Source organism: Schistocerca nitens, chromosome 1 (assembly GCF_023898315.1).
Source record: "Schistocerca nitens isolate TAMUIC-IGC-003100 chromosome 1, iqSchNite1.1, whole genome shotgun sequence".
Classification (NCBI taxonomy): Eukaryota; Metazoa; Arthropoda; class Insecta; order Orthoptera; family Acrididae; genus Schistocerca; species Schistocerca nitens.
In genome coordinates this window covers 45341785-45366975 of record NC_064614.1, presented here as the reverse complement: position 1 = coordinate 45366975, position 25191 = coordinate 45341785, and positions in this window count along the sequence as shown.

Below are 25191 nucleotides of genomic sequence, written 5' to 3'. Positions count from 1 at the left end.
CGGACGTCATGAGAGCAATGCACAATCATGAGCAAATTTAATGAGTCCTTCATTTACTACTTATGAACCATTTGAGATTTGTTTCCTCGACAAGTTCTGGAGTGAAGCGAAACAAACGCGACTTCAGAATGAGTTCATAAATGGACCACATTTCAAACACGAAAGTGGTATGATGTGGAATTTTTGTATGCGTGAACTGGCTGAGTTAATGCACGTAAATCGTCCACTCGAAGTGTTGATGGAGATTAAGACGATCAATTCCATTGACGAGTTTTTGGATTTTATTGAGAAACTTGAACAGGCGCAGAAGTTCAAGCCACGTAATGGAAACAGTAGACAGGGAAATGGCTACCAGAGTGGTAATTGTATATAATCACCAAAATAGTTGTTACCGCTATGTTTAGAATAATTTTCAAAGAGGAGATGGAAATGGGAATTCTCATAACGAATATGTTCGCAGCTCGTGGTCTAGTGGCTAACGTTGCCACCTCTCTGGATCACGGGGTCCTGGATTCGATTCCCGGCCGGGTTGGGGATTTTCTCCACTCGGAGACTGGGTGTTTGTATTGTCCTCATCATTTCATCATCATCATCATCATTCGTGACATTGGCTCGATTAGATTGTGAAAAACAATGGACTGTGTAAAAAATTGGGCCTTTGTATGGGCGGTGATGACCGCGCATTTGAGCGCCCCACAAACCAAACATCATCATCATCATCATCATCATCATCATGAAGGATATCAAAACCGAAACAGAGATTAGAGGGGCAGGAGCCTCATGAAATACAATGCCAGAATAAGCGGTCGGAAAATTGAAGATTGCCGCATCTCAGGTCCGGAGGTGGCGAAGTAAACCGGCACTGAAAAAGGACACGTTATTGTAAAAATTCTGTGGGTGTCGAGAATTCAACAAAGACGTTGCAGATGTTGGAGGATATAACAAATAATAATAAAAGTATCACAACAGTCAGCTTAACAGCTCCTGCATCCAAGTTGCTGAAAAGAGTAGAAAACCCAGAAGAAATTTGAGGACCTATTAGAAAATGACCAGGAAGGCACCAAAGAGGCAGCTCTACGTTGCGTTTGATAATGGGAGTGAGACTGAATTGTATTTGTCAATGTGGAAACAACGTTCGACAATGTAAAAAGGTGCAGGATGTTCGAAATCCTCGGAAAAATAGTAGTAAGCTATGGGGAAAGACGGGTAATGTATAATATGTACAAGAACCAGAAGGGGACAATAAGAATGGAAGTCCAAGAACGAAGTGCTCGGATTAGAAAGGGTGTAACGCAGGAACGGAATTTTTCGCTCCTCCCATTCAGTCTGTACATCGAAGAAGCAACGAAAGAAATAAAAGAAATGTTGAAGATTGGGATGAAAATTTAGCGTCTCAGTGATAAGATTCACTGATGACGTTGCTATCCTCATTAAAAGTGAATAAGAATTACAGGAGCTGCTGAATGGGATGAACAGCTTAATAGGTACAGTATATGGATAGAGAGTAAATCGAAGAAAGACGAAAGAAATGAGAAGTAGGAGAAGTTGGAACAGCGAAAACCTTAACACTAGAATTTTGGATCACAGAGTAGACGAAGTTATGGAATTCTGCTACCTAGGCAGCAAAATGACCCATTATGGACGGAGCAAGGACGTAAAAAGCAGACTATCACTGACAAAAAGCCATCCCTGGCCAAGAAATGGCCATAGTTTAAGGAAGAAATTCCTGATAATGTACGGTTAGTGCACAGCATTATATGACAATGTGACATGGACTGGAGGAGAACAAGAACAGAAAAGATTAAAGCATTTGAGATGTGATGCTACAGATGAATTTTCAAAATATGGTGGGTTGGTAAGGTAACTAATGACGAGGTCCTACGGAGACTCATAGTGGACAGTAGTATATGGAAAACACTTAAGACATCGGTCAGATCCCGTCTCACCCGAGAAATATAGAACCGAGGATCTCAGCGATTTTTGCGTTTTCGATGTAGATAGTGGCAAGATCTGTCCAAGACGTTGTCAAAGTCCCTACAGTAGTTCCTCAGACTAGCCTGGACACATAAAAAGAAGCGATCAGAGGATTACCGTTTATTTACGTAGATATGGAAGATATAATAAAAGAAATTATTTACATACTAAAACATGACTACAACATACATTTTATGTTTGCATGCAGTAATGTTCGCCTATTATGCTTTTGACGGATAATGAGTGCAGAGTATGTTCCAGTGGCAAAAAGATATTTTTTTATGCCGTATGATTACAACTTAACAAGTTTCATATCTTTTTACTGTACTTGTATTTCTTGCCAAATTTCATGATTCTACGTCAGTGGGAAGTAACTGTGCGTATTGATGAGTGAGTCCGCGAGTATGAAAATACACGACATGTGCCAGCTTTTGAATGCATTGACTTAGAAGCTTAAATTTCGTAAGACACCGAGAAACCAAGTAAGTAACGTAAATTTGAATTTGATACGCCATCCTTTTCACAAGAAAGAGGGGGTTTAATAGAGGGACATATAGACAACAGACAGACGGATGAAAATCGACAAAAATATTTGTTCGTGTTATGCAATTATAGATTAACCATTTTAAAATTTTTATCCTTTACCGTATGGTGAAAAATTGGTTCTTTGCCTACTTTCATGATTATGGTCAGTGAGAAGTATCCTATACATTTTTGTGAGTGGGTTTGCGAGTTTTAAAATATGTAACATAAATGGCCGTATTTTTTTCTGAATTGATTTTGAAGCTTAAAATTCCTACACTGCCTAGGGAAAATAGACGTTAATAGGTGAGATGCACCTGAACTTGATACTTCAGACAGTCAGACAGACGTATGGTTGGAAAAAGAAATCGATCCTATTACTTATTGAGGCACGGAACCATAAATATTCGATGAAAAGTTGTCAACAGATGTAGAAGTTGTTCTTTTATATATATATATATATATATATATATATATATATATATATATATATATATATATATATATATATAGGGTGAGTCACCTAACATTACCGTTGGATATATTTCGTAAACCACATCACATACTGACGAATCGATTCCACAGACCGAACGTGAGAAGAGGGGCTAGTCTAATTGGTTAATACAAACCATAAGAAAATGCACGGAAGTATTTTTTTTAAACAAACCTACGTTTTTTTAAATGGAACCCCGTTAGTTTTGTTAGCACATCTGAACATATAAACAAATACGTAATCAGTGCCGTTTGTTGCATTGTAAAATGTTAATTACATCCGGAGATATTGTAACCTAAAGTTGACGCTTGAGTACCACTCCTCCGCTGTTCGATCGTGTGTATCGGAGAGCACCGAATTACGTAGGGATCCAAAGGGAACGGTGATGGACCTTAGGTACAGAAGAGACTGGAACAGCACACTACGTCCACATCCTAACACCTTTTTATTGGTCTTTTTCACTGACGCACATGTACATTACCATGAGGGGTGAGGTACACGTACACACGTGGTTTACGTTTCCAATTGTTGTTGTTGTTGTGGTCTTCAGTCCTCAAAAAATGGTTCAAATGGCTCTGAGCACTACGGGACTTAACTGCTGAGGTCATTAGTCCCCTAGAACTTAGAACTAGTTAAACCTAACTAACCTAAGGACATCACAAACATCCATGCCCGAGGCAGGATTAGAACCTGCGACCGTAGCGGTCCTGCGGTTCTAGACTGCAGCGCCTTTAACCGCACGGCCACTTCGGCCGACTCTTCAGTCCTGAGACTGGTTTGATGCAGCTCTCCATGCTTCTCTATCCTGTGCAAGCTTCTTCATCTCCCAGTACCTACTGCAACCTACATCCTTCTGAATCTGCTTAGTGTATTGATCTCCCTCTACGATTTTTACCCTCCACGCTGCCCTCCAATGCTAAATTTGCGATCCCTTGATGCCTCAAAACATGTCCTACCAACCGATCCCTTCTTCTAGTCAAGTTGTGCCACAAACTTCTCTTCTCCCCAATCCTATTCAATACCTCCTCATTAGTTACGTGATCTACCCACCTTATCTTCAGCATTCTTCTGTAGCACCACATTTCGAAAGCTTCTATTCCCTTCTTGTCCAAACTGGTTATCGTCCATGTTTCACTTCCATACATTACTACACCCCATAGAAATACTTTCAGAAATGACTTCCTGACACTTAAATCTATGCTCGATGTTAACAAATTTCTCTTCTTCAGAAACGATTTCCTTGCCATTGCCAGTCTACATTTTATATCCTCTCTACTTCGACCATCATCAGTTATTTTACTCCCTAAATAGCAAAACTCCTTTACTACTTTAAGTGTCTCATTTCCTAATCTAATCCCCTCAGCATCACCCGATTTAATTTGACTACATTCCATTATCCTCGTTTTGCTTTTGTTGATGTTCATCTTATATCCTCCCTTCAAGACACTGTCCATTCCGTTCAACTGCTCTTCCAAGTCCTTTGCTGTCTCTGACAGAATTACAATGTCATCGGCGAACCTCAAAGTTTTTACTTCTTCTCCATGAATTTTAATACCTACTCCGAATGTTTCTTTTGTTTCCTTTACTGCTTGCTCAATATACAGATTGAATAACATCGGGGAGAGGCTACAACCCTGTCTTACTCCTTTCCCAACCACTGCTTCCCTTTCATGCCCCTCGACTCTTATAACTGCCATCTGGTTTCTGTACAAATTGTAAATAGCCTTTCGCTCCCTCTATTTTACCCCTGCCACCTTCAGAATTTGAAAGAGAGTATTCCAGTCAACATTGTCAAAAGCTTTCTCTAAGTCTACAAATGCTAGAAACGTAGGTTTGCCTTTCCTTAATCTTTCTTCTAAGATAAGTCGTAAGGTCAGTATTGCCTCACGTGTTCCAGTGTTTCTACGGAATCCAAACTGATCTTCCCCGAGGTCAGCTTCTACCAGTTTTTCCATTCGTCTGTAAAGAATTCGTGTTAGTATTTTGCAGCTGTGACTTATTAAACTGATAGTTCGGTAATTTTCGCATCTGTCAACACCTGCTTTCTTTGGTATTGGAATTATTATATTCTTCTTGAAGTCTGTGGGTATTTCGCCTGTCTCATACATCTTGCTCACCAGATGGTAGAGTTTAGTCATGACTGGCTCTCCCAAGGCGATCAGTAGTTCTAATGGAATGTTGTCTACTCCCGGGGCCTTGTTTCGACTCAGGTCTTTCAGTGCTCTGTCAAACTCTTCACGCAGTATCTTATCTCCCATTTCATCTTCATCTACATCCTCTTCCATTTCCATAATATTGTCCTCAACTACATCGCCCTTGTATAAACCCTCTATATACTCCTTCCACCTTTCTGCCTTCCCTTCTTTGCTTAGAACTGGGTTGCCATCTGAGCTCTTGATATTCATACAAGTGGTTCTCTTCTCTCCAAAGGTCTCTTTAATTTTCCTGTAGGCAGTATCTATCTTACCCCTAGTGAGACAAGCCTCTACATCCTTACATTTGTCCTCTAGCCATCCCTGCTTAGCCATTTTGCACTTTCTGTCGATCTCATTTTTGAGACGTTTGTATTCCCTTTTCCAATTACGGAGTGGAATAGAGCGTGTCCCGAGATGTCAGGCCAATAGATGTTCAATGTGGTGGCCATCATTTGCTGCACACAATTGCAATCTCTGGCGTAATGAAAGTCGTACAAGCCGCAGTACATCTGGTGTAATGTCGCCGCAGGCTACCACAATACGTTGTTTCATATCCTCTGGGGTTGTAGACACATCACGGTACACATTCTCCTTCAACGTACCCCACAGAAAGAAGTCCAGAGGTGTAAGATCAGGAGAACGGGCTGGCCAATTTATGCGTCCTCCACGTCCTATGAAACGCCCGTCGAACGTCTACCTCACCCCTCATGGTAACGTACATGTGCGTCAGTGAAAAAGACCAATAAAAAGGTGTTAGCATGAGGACGTAATGTGCTGTTCCAGTCTCTTCTGTACCTAAGGTCCATCACCGTTCCCTTTGGATCCCTACGTAATTCGGTGCTCTCCGATACACACGATCGAACAGCGGAGGAGTGGTACTCAAGCGTCAACTTTAGGTTACAATATCTCCGGATGTAATTAACATTTTACAATGCAACAAACGGCACTGATTACGTATTTGTTTATATGTTCAGATGTGCTAACAAAACTAACGGGGTTCCGTTTAAAAAAACGTAGGTTTGTGTTAAAAAACAAACTTCCGTGCATTTTGTTATGGTTTGTATTAAACAATTACACTAGCCCCTCTCCTCACGTTCGGTCTGTGGAATCGGTTCGTCAGTATTTGATGCGGTTTACAAAATATATCCAGCGGTAATGTTAGGTGACTCACCCTGTATAAATGTGAACGGGGTTTCCAATTAAAAGTTATGAAATACTGGCATGTTCTACCCACGCAGCATGCAGATGGGATTTAACATGGCATTGGATGTTGAACGGCCGCTGAGTGGCAAGTCGTACATCACGGTTGCGTACCCATTTTCTTCCTCCGACTACAGAGCGATCTGCGGCGAAACGAAGAAACTGTTTCGGACAAAACGTATGTAGAGTTTGCCGTGGAATCGTCATCTGAAATCTGCCACTCACGCACGGGGTGGGATGGGGGTCGAGTGTGGTATCATTGGATGTCCCCCTCCGAGGCAAACCAATTGGAATTATAACTTTTTTTGATCAGATGTCTAGTTTTCGAGATATTTAATTGCCTTCAGTTAAAAGATATAGAAGCTGCCAGAATCAGTGTTAAATGTGCAGTTTAGTGAGCACTATGATAGAGCAGTAGACGATCATTTCTAGAAATACTTGTGATCTACATATTTAATAGAAAGACTGTTCCTCCCCTTTCTCATTCCCCACTCTCGTGGACACCAATGTTTTGAACTTGCAGATATTCGGGAAGGAGGGAAGCCATTGTGTTGGTTGAAAAGAGTCGTACTTCTTCCGTAGGCTGTTAGTTGGTAGAACTTTTCAATTACATCTGAAAATGAGACACTAAACCTGGTAGATGAGTTTGGTTGTTTGGGCAACAAAGTAATTGAAGTTGATAGAAAATTAGAACGCTGACTCACAACTGCAAGAACAGTTTCCTTAAAACTTCGTAGAAATTCATTAGTATTTAACATGAATTTGTTAGTAAATCTTTTCTGAGGGTGTCTTTCTGTGGTCATGTATGGAAGTAAAATATAGCTGATAAACAGTTCAGACAGTCAGAAATTTTGAAACGTGGTGTTATAGAAGGACGCTGAAGATTAGAAGGGCAGACTGCATTACTAATGGAGAAGTATTGAATTGAATGGGAAGAAAGGAAATTTTTGGCCTTACTTGGCTAAAAGAAGGAGTTAGCAGACAGAATATATCCTGAGGCATTAATGATGCATCGGTTTAGTAATGGGGGTTGTAATGTCCCCACAGCAAATACCCTCTACCACGCACCAATTAATCATTTTCAATCAAACCATCCACATTCATTCACTTTGGAAAAGTTATCTGATCTGATTTTCTCGTAATATATGCGGCGACAGCTCGTCGACGCCAAAGTATTTTCTAGTGCGTTTATTCTTTGAAATAACAGAGATGCATATATGCATTCTCCATGGTTGTTAGAGTGGTAACTAGGACAGCTTCTGGAGGATCTTTTGAAGGATTGACGTGTTTCTGAGAGATACATATTCTGCTTTTCTTCTCGCTAAAGCGAGCCAATTAACATTTATGCCGCTAGCGGTGTGTTTTGAAGAGAAAGAGATTGCAAAAGGAAAATAATTAGGGCGTGGAATCACCGGAGATCTGGACATGTAATGGAGATGGATTTAATACACGATTTCCTCCATAAATAAAGTTTGTGAGTTTTTTATTCTGGAGTGAGTGAACGAATGAGTTTTTTTCTGAATCATTTGTTGATCACGTTGGCCCTGTAATTAGTGGGGAAGTTTCAGCTGTGTCGAAGAGAGCCTGCAATCACTGAGTCTGTGTCAAATCGTCCAAAAAGCCTTCGTACACATCTGGAATTCGCAATCTTTCGTAAAAGGAACAAATTGTCCAAACGATTGATTCTCCCGACTGACTGCAGTGTTTAACAGTAATAATAAATGTAAAGATCTCTTACAGCAAGCCAGCCGCTGATTACCAAGACGAAGGACTCCACCAAAGATTCTATTTGGCTGATTCACTATATCACGTAATGAAATATTATATTAAAAACTGTACATAGATAAAGGAGAGAAAGAGAGAGAGCGAATGAAAATAGAGATAATACTAATAATCCTCCATTAGTCTAATATTTCGCCTGTCTTATCACGGATCAGCCAAGAACTGGGAGGGCCTTACTTTACTGTATAGACTTAGGTGTGAAGGTGAAGGGCTCTTAAAGACAACAGATACACGTCTATACAGACAAGACATTACACAGAGATAGCGACTAGCTGCATTGATAATCTATTCTGAGATTAAAGAGACGGCAACTTATTATCCGAACGACAATAAGTTCGGGGTGAACTGCCAGGGCCTGCACCATTCATCAATTCCGTGAAGGTCGTTCTGAAAATTCTATCTTCTGGCGTTGCTACTTTGGTAGAGACAACTGTATCATCTGCGAATAGCCTTAAAGAGCATCCGACGATTGCCGGCCGCGGTGGTCTAGCGGTTCTAGGCGCGCAGTCCGGAGCCGCGCGACTGCTACGGTCGCAGGTTCGAATCCTGCCTCGGGCATGGATGTGTGTGATGTCCTTAGGTTAGTTAGGTTTAAGTAGTTCTATGTTCTAGGGGACTGATGACCACAGATGTTAAGTCCCATAGTGCTCACAGCCATTTGAACCATTTGAACATCCGACGACTTCTACTAGATCTTTTGTATATATTGTAAACAGCAACGGTCCTATCACGCTTCCCTGTGGTACCTTTATATCTGTAAATTTCGTTCCGTTAAGAGCGATGTGTCGAGTTCTATCTGCAAGAAATTCTTGAATCCAATCGCACGTCTGCTCCGATACTGCGTAAGCTCGTATTTTTTTTTTTTTTTCATTAAGCGACAATGCCTGGCGGTGTAAAATACCTTACTGAAATCAAGGAACATGGCATCAACGTGAGGACGTGTTATAAAAAAGATCTGAGGATGATCACTGCTGACCGAAACCGGTAGTCTAATGACCGAATGTTTTGTAATAATTGGCGAAAATAAAAGAAATTCATTCCACTCTTCGTGTATCACTGTTTCACTCCGCGACAATATTGCGACTTGTGAAAATTGTAGATGGTGGCTATGGCTTGTCTAAGTCAAGTAGGTGCAAATGGATATAGTTTACAACAGCTATGGAGAGAACATTCACCCAAATTCCAAATGTTAGGACAAGTCTAGCAACTGAGTTATGAATAATCGTACAACACGGCAGCAGAGTGAGTATGAAGCACGTGGAAGGGTCAGCACTGGCGCCAGTATGACGTGGTGGGGGAGCGGACAAGACCGAGGTGGATACAGACGCCAGCTGGCCACGCTGTGTGCGCCGGTACTTCCCCACAGAGGCGAGCCTTCCCTGCTGAGAGACGGGGCTTCCCCTGCCTGTGTTGCCAACCTCTGCATCCTCTTCCACACTCAGCTAGTTCCAACAACCACAGAAATGTGATTTCTAATGAGGATCCGAGACCATTCTTAGTAAAGGAAAATCTGGAGTACAAAACGTCAGTCACATGCAAATTGTCCCCTTGACACTGTGGTGGCTGCTTGATAATCTTACTCAAATGGGAAAAGTGTGTGTGTTTGTCATTCAAATAGCTACGTGCCGCATTTACACAAAGAACGTCACGTTGGTTTCCTCATACATGTTCATATCTATTCAATACCACGTTTTCCTAGCAACATTCTGTTTAAGTTGTTGTTGTGATCATCAGTTCGAAAACTGATTTGATGCAGCTCTCCATGCTACTCTACTCCGTAAAAGCCCCTTCGTCTCCGAATAACTACTGAAACCTACATCCTTTTCAGTCTGCAATTTTTACTCCCACACACTTCCTGCCAATAGCTTGACACTTCAAAACGTGTCCTCGTCAAACGATCCCTTCTTTTATTCAAGTTGTACTATACATTTCTTTTCTCCCCAGTTCTATTCGGTACTTCCTCATTAGTTACATGATGTGATTTATGCACGATGGTACTTCACTCCTCTGCTCCGGCGTCTCGATAACCGGCTTCCGAAGCGATGGATTGGTCGAGGAACCTAATGCATCGCCTGCCCACCAGATTTGTATTCAATGGATTTTCACCTGTTGTGAGGCCTGAAGACGGACAGTAGCTGACCGAAACCGATAATCACAAAAATAAAGATTTCTTTCGGTCGTGAAAGCAACACGAACGGTTTTTCCTGAACCCTCGCAGATTTTTTTGAGTGAAATCGTAATGGATGGGACTAAAATACGCTCTGGGATCCCGAAACACACCCGCATTTACGACATCGATCTGTGATTCTGTGTATCCCTTCATATACCTGTTTTTGTATGCAAGAGTATTTCGCGTTCTTTTATACTCACACCAGAGTATTCGCAACGGAAGAGGTTGCCGATAAATTTGAAGTACGTAAGGCGTTAATTCACAACATGGTCAACTTGAACTGTAATTGCTTCAGGGCATAGTGCCTTTTGAGGTACTGTGACTGCGAGATGACTTTCACATAGTCGATGTTTTCGGAATACATACTAGTTGCAACTGAGGATATCGCATTATTCAAATTAGGTAATTATGTTTGCTTTCAGAAAGTAGCTATTCTTTATCCATAAAGGTGTGTAGTACCAACGTCCACTGCGTCAACATTCATAGATTTTCGTAAGCCCTGGTCATTAATATACAACACCAACAGAAAGCGTTCCAACAGATGTAGCATGGCTGAAGTTACTTTTACATACGCCGATGACTCTCCATGGGTCACCGACCATCCTCTCTAGAGTCCCGACCTGGCCAAGCCGATTTTTATCTGCTTCCAAAACGTAAAGAAAAGCTTCCAGGACTTCACTTTGATAGTGATGAAGTGGTGCAAGCAGAGGCGAGGCTGAGGCTTCCTCAAAACAGTCAAAAACCGTTCATTGATTGTATCAACAAACTGGTCTCCCGGCGGGCGAAATGTGTTCGTCGCCAGTGTGACTACGTTGAGGCATAAATACGTAGACACCAAGAACAAAAATTTAGAATGTTAATCACGTTTGTTTTATCTAAAAAAAACTTAAGACTTTTCACACACAAAATTCGGAGACGTTACTTTTCTGCATGTCCTTTAATATTTCTTAAACTACGTGGATGTTTTTCTGTTTAAGAGTTTTAATGTCGCGTTTTGTAACTGTAAGTGTAAATTAAGGCAGTGTTTAGCTAACTTCTTATTGACAAATGCCTATTGGCTTCTCTCTCGGGTTCTTCGGCCGACGTTCATCTAATGATTTTACTGACGTTTCGCCAGCTCGAGTGGCTGGCATTGTCAAAGCTTCACTCTCCATTGCCGGTGGTGAACTGGAGCCGAGCTCGCGGCCGCAGAGTAAGGAATCAGAAAAAGAAATGTCGGGTACGGCCTTTCTGCCATACATTCCCAGAGTGACCGTATATTGCGCAAACATGACGTAAAGACGATTTTCAAACCGACAAGGAAGATCAAAGAGTGTCTTAGATCGGCGAAGGAGAAAAGGGACCCACTTGCAATGTCGGGAATATACCGTATACCACGCACATGCGGAAAAGTTTATGTGGGAATGACTCGACGATCAATTAACACCAGGATCAAAGAACATAAGCGACATTGCAGGTTGAGGCAGGTGGAGAAATCGGCCGTGGCAGAGCACGCACTGAGTGGGACGGACCACGTAATAAAATTCGCCGACACGAAAGTTCTGGCTGTAGAGAAGCACTATTACACGTTCTTGTTCAGAGAAGATGTAGAAATACATTTCTTTGTTTTGAAGGGCTAGGACCGTTTGTTTTAGCCTTGTAAGCCAATCACTCGGGCTTCAACTATCGCCTGATACTTACGTGCAGAGCGGCAGGATACGTATTTCGCTTTTTCTGTGCTTTGTTAATAGTATACCTGTTTACTTCAATGCATGTTCTTTTCTGTTTAAACAGGTGTAATCTTGCGTTTTTCTGACTGGCGAGTGTCAGAGTCAGACAGCACAGTTGTCTGTTCTTCTGAACACCTAGCTACGCTGCTCATTAGTCGTCAGCCCCCATTGGTAACACGTCAGGAGGACAGCATACATAGATAACTGCCTGTGCTTTTATGGTGTACTTCGCCATTTAGCCGTAGTAGGATGCGGAGGATGTGTGCATGCTGTGTGCAAGAAGTTTCAACACCAACATTAACTAGCATTATATCACTGTACTCGCCTTATGAAGCATTTTCGAAAGGCGTTAGAAAGTCATACTTGATTCAGTATCTATATCGATACAAGAGTTACGACTCTTAACCACATGCCACATGCCACAGTACATGCCACTTAGCTCACTATCATTTGCAAAGAACCAATTTTCGACAGCTGGAAGCGTTCACGAAATGAAAGTGACGTTAAGTCTTTACGTCACTCACCCTGTACATTCCATAACTCGCGGAACTGGTAAATAAATAAATTAAAATTGAAAAAGAGAAAGTAGTCTTGTGCTGTATTTTTCAGCTACTGTGCAGTTAAGGTACTTCAAAAATCGGTTCAGTATGTACCATCATAATGGAAGAAGTAAAGTCTGCCATTGCTGCAATGAAAAATGGCAAAGCATTAGGTACAGATACAATACCGGGAGAAATACTAAAATGCTTGAACCACAATGGAATAAGAGAAATATTGAGGTTATGTAATAAAATATATGACAGTGGTGAATGGCCTGAGGACTTTTTGACAACAGTAATAATTCCATTACCGAAAAAACAAGGAACCAAGAAATGTAGCGAGCACAGGACAATCAGCCTCATTTCACATGCAGCCAAAGCGATGTTAAGAATAATTATTAAAAGACTTGAAAAAGTAATAGAGGAGAATCTCGGCGAGGAGCAGTTTGGCTTTAGACGGAATACGGGCATCAGAGATGCAATAGGGCTCCTACGAATCTTGGGAGAAAGGTTTATTGAAAAAGGAAGAGACCTATATATGTGCTTCATCGATTTAGAAAAGGCATTTGACAATGTGGTTTGGGACAAGCTGGCGACTATTATGAGAGAAAAGAGAGTGAACTGGAAAACCAGAAGACTTATAAACTCATTATACCTTAATCAAAAAGTTTCAGTTAAAGTGAGAGGAGAAAGTACAAACTGGATCAGACTAGGGAATGGAGTAAGACAAGGATGCTGTTTATCACCTACTCTTTTCAACCTGTACTTGGAAAATATGATTGACCAATGCTCATTAGATGACAAAGGAGTAGAAATTGGAGGAAGAAGAGCAGGGTGTTTGAGATTTGCTGATGACATGGTCCTTCTAGCCACAGGGGAAAAAGAATTACAGGATTTGGTTGACACCATTGCAACTAACGGAAAAAAATATGGAATGAAAATTAACACAAATAAAACAAAAGTATTGGCAATAGGAGGAAATAAGGAAATAAAAATTGTGCTGAATGGAGAAACACTAGAACAGGTGCAAAATTTTAAGTATCTTGGAAGCAGGATAGACACCGACTGGAAGTGCACCACAGAAATTAAAACAAGGATAGCAATGGCAAAAGAGGCGTTTTATAAGAAAAGGAGAATCTTCTGCAGCGGTCTGGACAGAGAACTCAGAAAGAGACTCATAAAATGTCTTGTATGGAGTGTTCTTCTATATGGCGCTGAAACATGGACTATGAGGAAAAAAGACAGAGAAAGGCTGGAGGCTTTTGAGATGTGGACATGGCGGAAGATGGAAAGAATAAGTTGGATGGACAGAGTAAGAAATGAAGAGGTACTGAGAAGAGTGGGAGAGAAAAGACAGTTACTAGATGTAATAAAGAGAAGAAAAAGAAATTGGATTGGGCATATATTAAGAAAGAATGACGGACTGATAAAAACAGTTTTAGAAGGTTATGTAGAAGGGAAAAGGAAGCGAGGAAGGAAGAGATTCCACATACTGGATGACATGGCCCAGCAGATGACACTTCTTGGCCGGGGACCCCCATCCGCCCCCCACCCCCCTACGCAGCCAGTGGGTATGTCGCATCCCTCCTGTTGCTCGCAGCTCTTGCGCCATTTTTCCCCACGCAGCTGCCGCGCGCGGTCTGTCGGCTCACGCACAGGGATTACGGGGGTGGCTAACGCAAACGCAGCGGAGGGGCTCGTGGGTGGGTGGGGGAAGGCCGGGGGAGCCGAGGGGGGGGGGGCGGTGCGCAAGAAACCGTGTCACGAGACCCGAGCTGCTTTTTGTTCCACCAAAGTGACGTAATAACCCACTCATAAAGCGAACTGGCAGGGCGGGGAGCAAACTGACTCATGTTTTAGAGTAGGCAAGGACGACCGTGGGAAAGAAACACGCAGCTGCATTGAAGTTATCGATATGTTGATGCAGACTGGATGTGTTATTACTACGTAATCGGAGAGTTACTTATGTAAACAAACTTTGATATATACATGTAAATAAAAAAATTCTGCCTCGAGCGAATATAGTTTATTTCCTTTTCATTCATGCCTCGTCAGTGAGTTAATTTTATTTTCTATTAAATAACAAGTAACATCCGTCACCTTAAATTTGCAAAGTGTCTTAGTGTTGTGGAACACAGGCCAACAGACATTAACTCCGGCTAAAAATTCTTAAATACAGCAACAGCCTGTAGTGTTACGTTCATTTAATTACTTTAATTGCTGGTCGACCATGCTTTGTAACCCGCATAAAATTCACTCGGCCCGTCTAGAGAGAGCTAGCTAGGATGGCGGTAGCGATTAAAATCTTGTTTTCAAAGCCGTTAATTAAATTAAATATCAGCCTCTGATCGCCAGAGGCTGTATATATGCAAAAGTTCTTGAAATTAAAGTTGTCACAATCCGTCCCTTCGCCGGCCGAAGTGGCCGTGCGGTTAAAGGCGCTGCAGTCTGGAACCGCAAGACCGCTACGGTCGCAGGTTCGAATCCTGCCTCGGGCATGGATGTTTGTGATGTCCTTAGGTTAGTTAGGTTTAACTAGTTCTAAGTTCTAGGGGACTAATGACCTCCGCAGTTGAGTCCCATAGTGCTCAGAGCCATTTGAACCAATCCGTCCCTTCACTTCAAAATGTGACCAGGCTGTTTACCAAAATAGCCTTCACTTCCTGCTAAAATATGTTGTAAGTCTCCCTCTTCGCAGCAGGCAAAAATACCGATAAATCATTCCAGTATTCTGTGCGTAAATAAGAAACTGCTTCTTGCGATTAACATGAATTTTTGTTCAACTCGAAATAAATCTGTCTATAACCCAACAACTCCACACCAATTACTGCATAATTCCTCTGAATCCAAAGATCTAATGTGTAAAACATCGTCACTTTAAATAGGAATAATACTGAACGCAACGTCCGAGGACAATGCGCGCCGCCTTCTCCATGGAGCAATGGCCTTCGGCGAATTTCTAGCTGGTGACCACTCTGCTTGGCTCTCTCTTTGGAGATGTAGCATATTCTCCCGGTGATCGACAGTTATATGAAAAAGATACAGACCACGATCCCGTAATTACAAACGTCTGCGTTAAAACATAATAAATGTTATGAAAGTACACTACTGGCCATTGAAATTGCTACACCAAGAAGAAATGCAGATGATAAACGGGTATTCATTGGACAAATATGTTATACTAGAACTGACATGTGATTACATTTCCACACAATTTGGGTGCATAGACCCTGAGAAATCAGTACCCAGAGCAACCACCTCTGGCCATAATAAGGGCCTTGATACGCCTGGGCATTCAGTCAAACAGAGCTTGATGGCGTGTACAGGTACAGCTGCCCATGCAGCTTCAACACGATACCACAGTTCATCAAGAATAGCGACTGGCGTATTGTGACGAGCCAGTTGCTCAGACACCATTGGACAGACGTTTTCAGTTCGTGAGAGATCTGGAGAATGTGCTGGCCAGGGCAGCAGTCGAACATTTTCTGTATCCAGAAAGGCCCGTACATGACCTGCAACATGCTGTCGTGCATTATCCTGCTGAAAAGTTGGGTTTCGCAGGGATCGAATGAAGGGTAGAGCCACAGGTCGTAACACATCTTTAATGTAACGTCTACTGTTCAAAGTGCCGTCAGTGCGAACAAGAGGTGACCGAGAAGTGTAACCAATGGTATCCCATACCATCACGCCGGGTGATACGCCAGTATGGCGATGACGAATATGCGCGCGCTTCCAATGTACGTTCACCGCGATGTCGCCAAACACGGATGCGACCATCATGATGCTGTAAACAGAACCTGGATACATCCGAAAAAAATGACATTTTGCCATTCGAGCACCCAGGTTCTTTGTTCAGTACACCATCGCAGGCGCTCCTGTCTGTGATGCAGCGTCAAGGGTAATCGCAGCCATGGTCTCCGAGCTAATACTACTTGCTGCTGCAAACGTCGTCGAACTGTTCGTGCAGATGGTTGTTGTCTTGCAAACGTCCCCATCTGTTGACTCAGGGATTGAGACGTGGCTGCACGATCCGTTACAGCCATGCGTCTGTAGCACGTCATCTTCGTGGTGTAGCAATTTTAATGGCCAGTAGTGTATATGGTCCAGAGAACTTTTTAAGTCTCATCTATGAAATATATATGCAGACTGAAGTGACGAATGAAAATTTGTACCAAGTTAAAGATTCGAACCTGGGCCTCCTGTCCACTAGGCAGATGCGCTAACCACACAGCCTCTTCAGTTTGTATATTTACATCATAGATATTTCAGACATAAAAAGGTCTCTGGACCCCGATAGTGTCGTAGTGATTAATGCACATATGCTTGGGTTGCAGGCAGGATCCCCCGTTTCACTAGATGCTAAGGTTTTATTCCAACACGTTTGGAGAGCTTCTGCAACGCTGTTCGAGTTTGGGGACAATACCAAGTAGGCTGAGGCGTGAACGAGAATTTGGATTGAGAGGAGAGGAAGAAAACGGTCTATTGACACACCGTCAACATGGGTTTAGGAAACATCGTTCCTGTGAAACACAACTAACTCTTTATTCAGTGCTGAGTGCTTTTGACAAGGGATTTCAGATCGATTCCGGATTTCTGGATTTCCGGAAGGCTTTTGACACTGTACCACACAAGTGCTCGTAGTGAAATTGCGTGCTTATGGAATATCGTCTCAGTTACTTGACTGGATTTGTGATTTCCTGTCAGAGAGGTCACAGTTCGTAGTAATTGACGGAAAGTCATCGAGTAAAAGAGAAGTGATTTCTGGCGTTCCCAAAAGTAGTGTTGTAGGCCCTTTGCTCTTCCTTATTTATACAAACGATTTGGGAGACAATCTGAGCAGCCGTCTTCGGTTGTTTGCAGATGACGCTGTTGTTTATCGACTAATAAAGTCATCAGAAGATCAAAACAAATTGCAAAACGATTTAGAAAAAGATATCTGAATGGTGCGAAAAGCGCAGTTGAACTTAAATAACGAAAAGTGTGAGGTCATCCACGTGAGTGCTAAAAGGAACTCTTTAAACTTCGGTTACACGATAAATCAGTCTAATCTAAAAGCCGTAAATAAAACTAAATACCTAGGAATTACAATTACGAACAACTTAAATTGGAAGAAACACATAGAAAATGTGGGGAAGGCTAAACGAAGACTGCGTTTTATTGGCAGGACACTTAGAAAATGTATCAAACACACTAAGGAGACTGCCTACACTACGCTTGTTCGTCCTCTTTTAGAATACTGCCGAGCGGTGTTGGGATCCTTACAAGATAGGACTGACGAAGTACATCGAAAAAGTTCAAAGAAAGGCAGCACGTTTTGTATTATCGCTAAATATTGGAGAGGGTCTCACAAGTATGATACAGGATTTGGACTGGACATCAGTAAAAGAAAGGCGTTTTTCGTTGCGACGGAACCTTCTCACGAAATTCCAATCACCAACTTTCTCCTCCGAATGGGAAAATATTTTGTTGACACCGACCTACATAGGGAGGAACAATCACCACGATAAAATAACGGAAATCAGAGCTCGTACGGAAAGATATACGTGTTCATTCTTTACGCGCGCTATACGAGATTGGAATAATTGAGAATTGTGAAGGTGGTTCGAAGAACCCACTGCCAGGCTCTTAAATGTGGTTTGTAGAGTATCCATGTAGATGTAGATGTAGAAGACCCAGGTTCGAATCCTAGTCTTGGTATAAATTTTTATTCGTCACTTCAGCCTGCATATATGCATCATAATAAAACTTCTTAAAACGCGTAGAACATGCATTCAGTACAAGACTATCACAACACAAGAGTATCACAGATGATTATTTGACAGAACTCCGCGAAAACTCTGCGACGGAGCTCTGTTCTCGTCTTTCAAAGAAGAGTGAAAGCATTTGAACTCAGATTAAGATTAATGCATTCATTTTCCAAGTATATTTAATTCAAATAACAGTCCTACCATAATTTGAATTCTTATCTTCGTAGAGTTCATACTTTAATTTATTGATCAGTTTTCATCATTATACGATATGTTAGGGCAGCCATAGAAAACAAGGCGTCAGTATGGCAATTTAAGACTCTGGAGACGTTTTCTGGCGGTTCCAGGGACACAAGGGCAGAGAAGAATACTGCATACTTTCTCGGGAAAGACATCGCTTAGGAAGGACGTAGCAATCCTGTCTCACCACATGATGCCATCTACTTCTCCTAATTACAACATTGTAGTCATGAAAACAGAAATGAGTTGCAAATGAATGCCTCCTTTAGTAGCACACTATGAAAGCACTGTTTCGTCACAGGGTTATTTGGTAACCGTGACAGCGTTACGGAGATGTTTAATAAACTCAAGTGGCAGACTCTGCAAGAGAGGCGCTCTGCATCGCGGTGTAGCTTGCTCGCCAGGTTTCGAGAGGGTGCGTTTCTGGATGAGGTATCGAATATATTACTTCCCCCTACTTATACCTCCCGAGGAGATCACGAATGTAAAATTAGAGAGATTAGAGCGCGCACGGAGGCTTTCAGACAGTCGTTCTTCCCGCGAACCATACGCGACTGGAACAGGAAAGGGAGGTAATGACAGTGGCACGTAAAGTGCCCTCCGCCACACACCGTTGGGTGGCTTGCGGAGTATAAATGTAGATGTAGATGTAGATGTTCAAACATGTTGTCGTTGTGGTCTTCAGTTCGAAGAATTATTTGATGCAGCTCTCCATATGCAAACCTCATTATCTCCGAATAACTACTGTAACTCTTACATTCTTCTGAATCTGCTAACTGTATTCATCTCTTGGTCTCCCTCTACAATTTTTACCTGGCACACTTCTCTCCAATACTAAATTGGTGATCTCGTGATGTCTCAGAATGTGTCCTATCTACCGATCCCTTCTTCTAGTCAGATTATCCCAAAAATTTCTTTTCTCCCCAATTATATTCAGTACCTCGTCATTAGCTACGTGATCTACTCATCTAATCTTCAACATTTTTCTGTAGCATTACATTTCAAAAGTTTCTATGCTCTTCTTGTCTATACCTTTTACCGTCCATACGTGGCTACACTCCATGCAAACACTTCAAGAAAAGACTTCAGAACACTTACATCTAAATTCGATATCAACAAATTTCTCTTCTTCAGAAACGCTTTTCTTGCCATTGGTAGCTACTTCTGCCATAATTAGTTATTTTACTGCAAAACTCGTCTACTACTTTAAGGGTCGTTTCCTAATCAGATTCCCCCTGCATAACCTGATTTCATTCGACTAAATTCCATTATCCTTATTTTGCTTTTGTTGATGTTCATCTTATATCCCCCTTCAGGACACCGCCAATTCCGTTCAACCGTTCTTCCAAGTCCTCTGCTGTCTCTGACAAAATTACGGTATCACTGCCCAAGCTTCAAGTTTTTATTTCTTCTCCCTGAACTAGAATTCCTACTCCAAATTTTTCTTTTGTTTCCTTTACTTCTTGCTCAATTTGCAGATGTACAAATTTAATAACATCAGACATCGGATACAACCCTGTCTCCCCCTTTTGAAACACTACTTCACTTACATGCTCCTTGACTCCTACAACTGCCACCTGGTTTCTGTACGATTTGTAAAATAGCTTTTCGCTCCCTGTATCTCACCCCCGCTACCTTCAAAATTGCAAAGAGAATAGTCCAGTCAACTTTGTCAAAAGCTTTCTATATATCTATAAATGCTATAAACGTAGGCTTACCTCTGTTAAGTTATCTTCTAAGATACATCATGTTCCTACATGGCTCTGGAATCGAAACTGATCTTCCCCGAGTTCAGCTTCAACCAGTTTTCCATTCTTCTATGAACAATTGGTGTTAATATTTTTCCACCCTGTCTTACTAAATTGATAGTTCGTTTATATTCACACGTGTCAACACCTGCTTTCTTTGGAAATGGAATTCTTACACTCTTCTTGAAGTCTGAGGGAATTTAGCCCGCCTCATACATCTTGCACACCAGAATCTAGCCGTTGCGTCTGCTGACCTCGGCATTCGCCTTACATAACGTAGAGATGTGTGGAAAACACCTCACTGGAGTCCGACAGTGATTTCAATTTTTGGATGACTTTGTATAAACGATTACTAGAATACAAAAGCAAAAGAATTTTCTGCCTACCAGAAACGTTACAGAACAGTGGAGTTGATGGAGCTAGACTCCCCAGCTCTCCGACGACCCAGTGAATGTAGCGAAAGGTGTTGGGGGCAGCTGAGACACCTGGAAAAGAGCGCCTTGCTGCACTTCGTGCCGTTGCTCTTGAGCGGCGAACTGTTGTTCCTGTAGCTGCTGCTATCGCAGTGACAGCTGTTACCGTCGAAGTTCCAGAAATGTAGGGCCCATAACAAAGGGAGCACTGGCGAACATGTCACGATAAACCCTACAGGGTAAGATCTCTTTGTTCCTAAAATGTCCACGCTTGGCTCGAAGGCATAATCCGGGAAAAAAGCCGAAGTTATCGCCAGCGGAGCACTGTACAGGGTGTCTTAAACCCTTTTCGTCAAATTGAAACAGATTATTGTGGGTCCACATCCGATTATATTGACCTAGGGAACCGATGATGGGAAATGCATATTTAGTGTGTTACACACATACTACAGCGTACACCACGTAACAACGACGTAGCTCATGGTAATTGTTCAAAGCGTCGACAGCGTCTTAGTTCATGTAGTACTGCAGCGGAGTATGCAGTTCTGCCGCACACTCCGGAAGATACCGGGTGTCTACATCTACATCTACATCTACATGGATAATCTGCAAATCACATTTAAATGGCTGGCAGAGGGTTCATCGAACCACCTTCACAATTCTCTATATTTCCAATCTCGTATAGCGCGTGGGAAGAACGAAGATCTATATCTTTCCGTACAAGCTCTGATCTCCCTTATTTTATCGTGGTGATCGTTTCTCCCTATGTAGGTCGGTGTCAACAAAATATTTTCGCATTCGGAGGAGAAAGTTGGTGATGGGAATTTCGCGAGAAGATTTCGTCGCAACGAAAGACGCCTTTCTTTTAATGATACCCAGCCCAAATCCTGTATCATTTCAGTGACACTCTCCCATATTTCGCGATAATACGAAACATGCTGGCCTTCTTTGAACTTTTCCGATGTACTCCGTCAGTCCTATCTGGTAAGGATCCCACACCACGCAGCAGTATTCTAAAAGAGGGCGGACAAGCGTAGTGCAGGCAGTCTCCTTAGTAGATCTGTTACATTTTTTAAGTGTCCTGCCAATAAAACGTAGTCTTTGGTTAGCCTTCCCCACAACATTTTCTATGTGTTCCTTCCAATTTAAGTTGTTCTTAATTGTAATTCCTAGGTATTTAGTTGAATTTACGGACTTTATATTTGACTGATTTACAGTATAACACTATTGTACACTAAAGCATGTAGCATGTGATAAACAGCGTACGCCCCTAACCACCAAATAGACATACTGTGCAGCCGGCCGTGGTGGTCGAGTGGTTTTAGGCGCTTCAGTCCAGAACAGCGCGACTGCTACGGTCGCAGGTTCGAATCCTGCCTCGGGCATGGATGTGTGTGATGTCCTTAGGTTAGTTATGTTTAAGTAGTTGTAAGTTCTAGGGGACTGATGACCTCACATGTTAAGTTCCATAGTGCTCAGAGTCATTTGAACCAGACATACTGTGCACAACTTACCTCATAGCACACGTGCTATGTGACAACCGTATGTGTCGCACCGGCACATTTACCTGGACTGCACGCACATCACTACCCCTGGTGTCAGTTGTCTATCACATCAGAAAGCTTGTGATATACCCATGTTGAGATGTGTTACTACGTACAGTGCATTATGCATAGTCAAAGACAGGAGAGTTGTCCACTTGCATTTAATGTACGATGCGGCGGGATGTAGTGCCGGTAAAGCAGCACAAATGTTTAGAAAACGCATTCTCAACAGGCGTCCGCCTAAATAGATATTTATTTCAGTGTATACCAACCTATAAAATACAGATCCGGCAAAAATTCCCGCGAATCACACCTTCGAATACCAGACTTTGAGGATATGGTGTAGGACCGAGTGGTCGACCACTCAGTAATAAGCACCCGTCAGCATGCACATGAAATACATGCTTCGAAGGATACCGCGTGGAGAGTAGTGGTCGAACAGGTTTACATCCCTATCATAAATAAAGTATAGAACCCCTAGCATCAATGGATTTTGGGCGCTGCAGTCACTAGTGGCAATGGCTTATGCACCGCAAGGCTCTAGTGCTGAACTTCGTGCAGTTTGTATCGTTCACGGATGAGAACTCATTCATCCGTGGTATTTTTAACAGTCGCAGCAGCCATGTCTGGAGTGAGTCCCCATTCGACCTGTTGTTCCTGCAAAATGTGCTGCCACAGTTTTTGAAGACTTTACCCGTTGCTGTAAGCCAAGGGAGGTGGTTTCACCACGACGTGCCAATTCCCACTTCGATGGTAATGTCGGCAAGTGCCTGGAAAACATGTACATTCGTCGTTAGATTGGAAGGGTAGGTCTTGTCGCATGGGCAGCGCGATCGCCAGATCTCACGCCTCTGGACCTTCCCCTCTGGGGTTACGTCAAGAGGTCTGCGTCTGAATCCCCAGTGGAAACGGATGAAGATCTGCTTGCTACGGTACGACCTGCCTGTGTCTACATACAACAGACACCACTGATCTTTGGAACAGTGTGGCAGAACTTCATGGGACTTTGCCGTACATCCATTGAGACTGGCGGTCGTCACTTTGATCAGTTACTACGAGCTACGTTGTTGTTATGCAGTGTATGCTTATGCGGTGTAGGCTGTGTATGTCCATAACACAATAAATATGCATTTCTGACCATTGGTTCCCTATCTGAATATAGTCAGTTGTGGACCCTGTTCCAATTCGACCCAAAAGATTTGAGACAACCTGCGCAAACACCAAGAAAGTAAGTCAGAAGTCAATATCTAAAGCTGGGTTGCTATTTCAGCTGCCGCTGGGCCAGATTTAACGGAGCGCATGCTGCATACAAAACAAAAGTGATTCGTGATCGCTCACTGAGCGTGCTGCCGTAGGTTTAGTTCACGTGATCCTGTGATCGCGCCAGACAGATGCTAACTGTAGTGAATAAAATCCACTACCGATAGCCTCCGCTGGCGAGGACATTAAAAGGAATTCCGTCTTTTCTAAAAACTACGGCGTGGGCCCTCATATCGCTTACTTTTGTATTAGATTGGTGCTAAGATGGTAGCGATTGTGTTTTGGATGTTTGTATTCTGGTTACTATGGGTTTATTTATTTATTGTCATTTTTTATTTGTAGTCCACTGTTACTATTTGAGTTTACATATTCTTAATTTGCCATTTGGAGATAATGAGTAGAGATGTGGACGCTGGAAAATGGAGAACAATTGCGACATATTCTTCGGTCTGAGTTCAATAGAACGGTGACAGCATCGGAAGCAGTTAGAAACAATTGCACCGTGTACAGGGATAACGTCACTGGTGGTGGTAAAATGTTCAAATGTGTGTGAAATCTTATGGGACTTAACTGCTAAGGTCATCAGTCCCTAAGCTTACACACTATTTAACCTTAATTATCCTAAGGACAAACACACACACCCATGCCCAAGCGAGGACTCGGACCTCCGCCGTGATCAGCCGCACAGTCCACGACTGCAGCGCCCTAGACCACTCGGCTAATCCCGCGCAGCGGTGGTGGTAAGTTTCTGTGAGACCAAACTGCTGAGGTCATCGGTCCCTAGGCTTACACACTACTTAATCTAACTTAAACTAACTTAGGCTAAGGAAAACACAAATACCCATGGCCGAGGAAGGACTCGAACCTCCGACGGGGGCAGCCGCGCGAACCGTGGCAAGGTCTTTAAGACCGCACGGCTACCCCGAGCGGCTAACGTCATTGGACTGAGCACGGCAAGAAAATGGTTTTCTCGTTTTAAGGAAGATAATTTTGACATTAATGACCTTCCACGTTCAGGAAGACTTTTGGGGTTTGATGAAGATCGTTTAAGCGCAGTAATCGACGACGATCCACGTCAGTGTACTCGAGAATTGGCAAATCTGGTGAACTGTGATCATTCTACCATCGTGCGACGGAGATCATATACAAATCGGGTGCGTAGGTGCTCCATGGCCTAAGCCAAAATCACAAAGATCTGTGGGTGGCTACATGAACATATCTGCTTGCTCGTCATCAACTGGCTCATAAACAACACCGACCATTCCTATCCCGTATCGTTACTGTGTAACCTCCCCACAAAAATTTCTAATGACAAAAATTTAAATGTTGTGCTAAGTGTAACCTCCCCGCAATTATATTCAATCACAACGACAATAAGTCGCCGGCCGAAGTGGCCGTGCGGTTAAAGGCGCTGCAGCCTGGAACCGCGAGACCGCTACGGTCGCAGGTTCGAATCCTGCCTCGGGCATGGATGTTTGTGATGTCATTAGGTTAGTTAGGTTTAACTAGTTCTAAGTTCTAGGGGACTAATGACCTCAGCAGTTGAGTCCCATAGTGCTCAGAACCATTTGAACCATTTGACAATAAGTCAGAAATAATAGCAATCTGACGCAAGTGTAAGCTTCCCGCAAAAATGTAAAAGAAAATTATTCAAA